This window comes from Oryzias melastigma, unplaced genomic scaffold, assembly GCF_002922805.2.
Source record: "Oryzias melastigma strain HK-1 unplaced genomic scaffold, ASM292280v2 sc00260, whole genome shotgun sequence".
Lineage (NCBI taxonomy): Eukaryota > Metazoa > Chordata > Actinopteri > Beloniformes > Adrianichthyidae > Oryzias > Oryzias melastigma.
The window spans coordinates 214,413-222,067 of NW_023416894.1; positions in this window are offsets into that span (position 1 = coordinate 214,413).

A 7,655-nucleotide genomic window follows, 5' to 3' on the forward strand; every position below is an offset into this window, starting at 1 on the left:
ACTAAATATTGATTGAATGTTTATTTATTTTGTAAATGACCATGGTATAAGCGGGATAATACCCTCCGAAGAGTGCGTTATGAGAAATTAATGCACTTCACGGAGGCAACTGTCCTCCGCTTCGCGTCGGCTGGTTTAGGCCTCCGCGTCGTGTGTTAATTTCTCATAAGGCACACTTCGTCGGGTATTATCCCTTACTTACACCACCGCAGAAGGACAAAAAACGAAATATAGCGCTCATGCTAATGCTAAATCTGTAGCAGACAGCAAAACACCAGAGCACTGCTCGCAGAATCCACCGCGATCGTCACCTGTCAATCAAAAGCCGTGCCCCCTCATTAAGCCAAAATAAATCCAGTTTAAAAAAAATAAAACTTAGAAAAAAATTCACTCCCCTTAGAGTTGTCATGGATCAAATATGCAGCCATTGATGAAATAAAAACTTTAAGCACCAGGCATTAAAGGGGTTTATTAGAGGGCTGAAAATGAGGATTTTAACATGGGAGTCTATGGGAATTTGCTCACTCTAAGCACCAGCCTCTCTGGTCAGTGCCGGTACTGCAAAATATCAAATATAACTAATATTTCATAAATAATTTGGTTTAGTGGTGCAAAGGTAATATATGATCTTTTACATATATATATATATATATATATATATATATATATATATATATATATATATGTAGTTATATATATATATATGTAGTTAACTCTGAGAGGCTCAAGAAAATCATGGTAGGGCCCCTTTAACGAAAAATCTGTTTTTGATTTGGCTGGTGTGCTTTTGTTGTTGCCGAGTTGTCCGTGTCTGATTTCTAAGGGGGTCAGAGACAGGGGCAGGGTAGCCGTAAGCAGCAATAATACGTGTGAAATTTGACACAACTCTGCAGCATTTGTGTGTAATTATGCTGATTTCCTGGGGCAACATCTGTCTGCATGTTCTCAGCTGCACAAGGTGGGATGTATGATGAGAGGAAAAACTAATGTGTTAGTTTACAATTTGATCCATTCAGACAGACATTAAACAGAAATTGTGTCATAGGTAAATTATCCTTAGCACTGAATTTTATGAAACAATGTCTGCAAAAACAAAAACAAAACAAAAAAAATTAGACTAGAAGACAGAACATCACGATTAGATGTAGTGTGACGGAGTTAAGTCCCAACATCATTGTTAATTTAGTACACGCTGAGAATGGAACATTAAGGCTCACTTTTTAATTACAAGGCACAGTTAATAATTAATAAACACAGAACAAGCACACTTTATAACCAGATTACATCACACATTAAACAAAACATTCATATAATGTGACTACACTACCCAGAATGCCAAGAGGGGCTGCAGGGCAGGCGATTGGTCAAAGGAGTTGACAGGAAGTTTTTTAAGTGAAGTGTGTTGTTATTTGTGTGTGCCTCATTTGTCTGCAATAAGCAGCTTTGGGGGCAGTACTATCAATCACAATTACATTGTTCAGTGGTGAAATACAAATCAATACTTTCACTTTTTCAGTTCATGAACCATAAGTCTGCCAGACTCCTATCACAGTAGAGGTGATGATCCAACAACCTGTCAAGCTGTGTGCCTTCATAGTTGACCACAGTCAGACTAAAACAGATTTTTGTCTACCACAGAAAATCGGTTTGAGGTCAGAAGGCACAACAAGAATTCTTCTGTAAGGTTCACTGTTAATTTGTGAGAAAATAGTAGGATTTTTAGCAGTCTACACTAAGGCTGGGCGATACTAAGCATTTGAGTAGGGATTACGTTTACGGTTAAAGTTAAACAAGCAAATTGTTTGTTAGTGCGGCTGTAGGTGATGCTAACAGCTCCACCAGGGGACGTGTCAAATGTTCAAAACACATTTAACACGTTAGGAGCGCGAGTATTATATGCACGCAAAGCTGTTTTTGGCGTATATTATACACGGTATTTCCCAAATCGTGGAATATGTACATTTTTTACTGAGACTGGGTTGTATTATAGACATCTCAGATCGATCTGCTCAGCACTTATTCTATGGTCTGAAAAACGCAGGAATCCTTTTCTGGTGTTCAAAATGGAATTTTCTTAAAAAGCGCCAACTCACAACCACAGTCAAAAACACAGCTCAAAAATGAATGCCAATGACAGTTTTTTAACCATTATTATCATGATCTCTTTTTCTAGTAAAACATATAAATCAATTTTTTTTAACAATTATTTTTGGTCATTGGGAAAACCTTTGCGTCTGGGTTGATTTTTATTGTGAAACACCAGGTCTCCCCCTGTGACAGCCTGTGCTGAGCCGCTGTAAAAGAGAGACAAAGCAAAGTTGAAATGCTGGGATTATTCAGACTTGTGTTTTTTTTCCCCTTTAAATCTAACAACAACCAAAGCATTAGTTCTTTGCAGCAAACTGTGCGAAGCCTGAGAGATTCAAGCAGAGAAGCGATTAAGTTAATTTTACGTCCTCTGTAAACAGATTGACCATCAACAGCTGAGATGTGTGTATCTTTAGGATTAGCTGTTGATGTAACTGTCTTAAAGGGGCCATACCATCATTTTCTTAAGCCTTTCAGAGTGAACTACATCCATATATATGATCATATATTACATTTGGACCACTAAAAAACAAATGATTTATGAAATATTAGTTATATTTCGTGAGTTTATTCCTACCCAGAAGTAAAACGGCTCAATTACTGAAGCTCCACCTGCATGTGGCTGCACTGCCGCTGCAGTCCATTTCATGACGTCATCCCAGAGAATTCCCTGTGTTAGCACTTCTCCCATGAAAATAACCTGTAAGAGAATATTTTTTGATTAAATTCTAATTCAATTTTATTCTTATCATTGTCTAAATGTATTTCAAAATGTTAAACCAAGCTGTAGCCTACAGATGACCATTTCACCTTTTAGGAACAAATGCAAGTGCCTTTTCCTGCTTCTTTTCCCAAGCTAAGATGAAAGGGTTTTACAATATACCGTCTCCAGCAGGAAGGCAGGATGCTGATTGAATGTAAACATTCCCAAATGACTCCTTAAATTACATCCTCCTTAACCAGGGGTGTAAAGGCATAAATAACATGTTGACCCCGAGACAAAGGCAGAAAGCAGAGGCCTCTGAGATAATGATCACCCAAGAGGATCAGGCCATGTGACATGTCCTGACCATTGCTTTGAAGGTGGCTTGACCAGTCCTATTAAACTCTTAGGTCTTGTCAGTTCGTCGGAACACTCTATAACAGAGCCTTCCCTACACGCCTGTGCGCACCGCGTGTATTTTTCTGAGTTTTGTTATTAAATACTTGTGTTAATCTTAAGATGTGTCTGCTCTTCCATCGGATTTCACATTTTTCCACCACAAACCGCTGCGTGCGGCTGCAGTCCATTTTATAGAATAAAATAGAAATACTTTATTCATCCCAAGCTGGGAAATTTGGCCGTTGCAGCATTAGACATTAACATAAAATAATAAAATATAAAGATAAGCAATATTTACAAATGATAAGAAGGAATAATACAATAAAAAAAACAGATTGTGCAAATTGTAGTGTGCAGAGTATAATAAGAACTGTGCAAATTAAGGCAGTAATGAACATTGTTCATAGAAAAAGTCACTTGGTGTGTTATCTGTTACAGAGGGATGAGGAGTTATACAATCTTATTGCATGTGGAATAAATTATTTCTTGTAGCGGTCCCTGGAACAGGAGAGTTGTCTGAGCCTTTTGGAGAAGGCGCTCCGTTGTTGCGCTGCAGGTCTGCTTGTAGACAGCCGTGTAGCTGGTCCTCCAGCTCAGCTTGCTGTCGATGGTCACACCCAGGTACTTGTACTCCTCCACTACCTTAACATCCTTACCCAGGATTCTAAGGGGTTGCGGTGCTGTGCTCTTCTTCCTGAAGTCAATGACCATCTCTCTGGTTTTATCAAGCTTTAGCAGCAGTTGATTTTCTCCAGCTCACTCCACAAATCTGTCCACCAGCCCCCTGTAATCCTCCTCCTCCCGTCCTCCGCTTATACACCCAACAACTGCAGAGTCTTCAGAAAACTTCTGTAAGTGGCATGACTCTGAGTTGTACTGAAAATCAGCGGTGTACAAGGTGAACAGGAAGGGAGAGAGCACAGTTCCCTGTGGGGCTCCCACACCACTCATCACCACATCAGACAGGACACTGCCCAGCCAGACAAACTGTGGCCTGTCTGTCAGGTAATCAGTGATCCAGGAGACAGTGGACCCACCAGCACCATCAGCCGCAGCTTCTCACCCAGTAATGGAGGCTGAATGGTATTGAGGGCGCTGGAGAATTCAAAGAATGTGATTCTCACCATCCCTCCACCACCATCCAAGTGTGAGTGAGTGAGCTGCAGCAGATAGATGACAGCGTCATCCACCCCCAGGCAAGGCTGGTAGGCAAATTGCAGAGGATCCAGAGAAGATCCCACCTGCGGCCTCAGGTGGGCCAGCACCAGCCTTTCCAGCACCTTCATGACATGTGATGTGGGGCCACTGGGGGGTAGTCACTGATGCCAGATGGAGATGACTTCTTGGGCACAGGAACGAGGCAGGAGGTCTTCCAGAGGAGGGGCACCATCTCCTGGCTGAGGCTCAGGTTGAAGAGATGCTGGAGGACTGCAGACAGCTGACTGGCACAGGTCTTCAGAGTCCTGGGGCTGATTCCATCAGGGCCTGCAGCTTTGTGTTGTTTCAGCTTCTCCAGTTTACTCCTCACCTGGCTGGTCGTCACCTTCAGGCTGGGGGGGAGGGGTGTAGGGCTGTATGATGTCATCCTAGAGTCTGTGGCAGTGTCTCTGTATTTCTCCCATGAAAATAATCCAAACTTCTTCAAATATGGATGCACATGCTATATACCAGCCTTTAGTTGGCCTGGCCATCACTACACAGCTTCACAACACACACTTCTGCACGGCTGTGCCAGACCAGGGGTTTGGGGGGGGGGGGGGGCTTAAAGGAGCGCTGCGCCTGAAGTAACAAACACCTGTTTGAGCTGGAATTTATTGAAGACATGACACAAATGGGAGCTATACGGTATTCTGCATCTAAAATGAAAGTTTTATTTCTGATCATCATTGCTCAGTGGAGAAATTGAGTGTTGTGTTAGGCTGGCGGCGGAGCTGTCAGAGCAGATTCTTCCTGGAGGGAGCTGTTGGCATTGTGCTGACATTAGCATGTTTTACCCACTCGTTTTCGTGGGTATGGGAGGGACTGCTGCAGACAGTGCAGGTTTTTAGAGGATTACTCAAAAATGCATGGACTGATCAAAATTCCGCTTTGGGGTTCTTTATAGTGAGGAATGAACAGTAAAATGTATATAAAGCCTCAAAAAAGTAAAACTTTCATGGTAGGGGCCCTTTAAGAACATTTACACACAGATAAGGCCTGAAGGAACGTACAGTAACAGCCATCTGGCTGTCCACATCCAGAGTAACTCATCTGTGCACATTTCAGCCCACTGAACCACAGCTGATCCACAGCTGTGTTTATGGAAATGTTTACTGATTGCTATTTTTATCAATACAACTGCTGCTTATCATGATTGAATTAGTAGGTGACTTTTAGCCTGTATTGATGTTATATTTGATAGTAAAATGTTCATGATAAAGCCCAGAAAATAAAATTGTTAGATTTTCTTGTGTAAATAGTTTGTGTTTGGAAGCTTTTTTTGGGATTTCTGACAGATCAGGATGTCTATGTTTACGTTTTGAGTTGGTGAGAACCTCAGACACTGTAAAAACCAACTGGACCATTTCCAGTTCGTTCCAGAGTCAATTTCACGGCAAAAAGCCATGAAACCAGAAGGAAGATGACGCCGGTGCACCTGGCTCCTCGTCTTTGGGTTCTGTTTATGTTATTTCTGATTTCTGGCATCCTTCAAACAACAGTTTTTCTAGTTTATAAGCGGCAAACCCTTCTGGACCTTTAACAAAACGTAATAACTCTGAGATTAACTCATCACAATGTACAGAAAAACCTGCCACCTCTGGTATCTGAGGTCCGGCTCACTTGTTCAGTGCGTTGGCTCTCGCGCGCCTACACCAGTGTCCCTGTTGGCGGGGCAGGCGCGGTGGATGGTTGGTCAAGCTGAAGGTATACCTGGCATGCTCATCTTCCATTTCCCGGACAGGATTCGGATTATCTTTTCCCAGCATGACATGGGGTTATTTGGATCCACCTGACGTCTGCCTCATACCCATCGCTGGCTTTGATGAGGAGTTTCCCTCCCACTGATCCTGCTTTCGCCGGCCTTGCAGCCGCGGGGTAAACTTAGAAAACCTGCAATATTCATCGAGCCTCTGGCTGCAGCAATAAGACAGAATCAGAACATTAAAGGAGTTAAAACAAAACATTGCAATCATAAAATTAGTCTCTATGCGGATGACATATTACTTTTTTTACATAAATCACATTCTATAAGTGAAGCGATAACAATTATTAATGAATTCTCCTCCATCTCAGAATATTCAATTAATTGGAATAAATCAGTTTTATTATCACTAAACAGTAACGCTGAGCAATCACTCTCAATACCAGTCAAATCAGGCAATATCAAATATCTAGGTGTTCACTTCTCTCCCAAACTATCAGAACTGGTGCAGCTAAATTATACCCCGTTACTGAAAAACATTCAAGACGATCTAACTCGCTGGGTCAACCTGCCCCTGTCGCTTATGGGCAAAGTAGCCACAATTAAAATGAACATCTTGCCCAAAGTTAATTATCTATTCTCAATAATTCCCACACAACCCCCACTAAAATGGTTTAAAACATTAGACTCAGCCATAACCAGCTTTCTCTGGAAAAATAAACCAGCAAGACTCAGCCTTAAAATTCTAAAATCTGCAAAAATATGTGGAGGCTTAGAATTACCAAACTTCAACAATTATTTTAATGCCAAAAGATTACAGTACATCTTAAAATGGTCAAGAAATAATCCAGAAAACTCATGGATGGACTTGGAACAGGAGTTGTGTGGAAAGATCAAACTGTCAGATCTACCATTTATCAGCCAAACAATAAAAAAACATGATAGCTTCCAAAGTATTAACATAAGTACCACCTTAACAGCCTGGTGGGATTTTCTCAAAGTGTCCAAGTCCTCTGTCGTACCATGTAAAATGACACCCATCTGGAACAGCCCAGACATCCTAATAAACAAAAAGATGTTACACTTCCCAGCTTGGAAAGCAGGGGGCGTAACACTACTAGGGCACCTAATTATTGATAGAAGATTTATAACACCCCAGGAACTACAAGATAAACATGGAATAAATCACTTCTTGGAATACCAGCAACTGAAATCTATAATTACTAAAAAAGTTAAATACAATGATAATGACTTAAAATTACCAGAACTAGTTATCTCTTTCTTTAAACTTTCAATGAATAAGATTTTCTCCAAAATATACAAACTCTTATGCAACCTAGATAATAACATTTCAATTCCAACAACCAAATGGGATGCAGACCTGAGTAGCAGCACAGATCAAAGCTTCTGGACAGAAATGTGTCTAAACACCTTTAAACTGACTAAAAGCCCAAACTAATCCAATTCAAAACTCTGCATAGAATTTATTATACTGGTCAGAGGATGTTCAAGATGGGTCTCAGAAGCTCAGACATATGTGAGCACTGCGATGGTAACTTACCT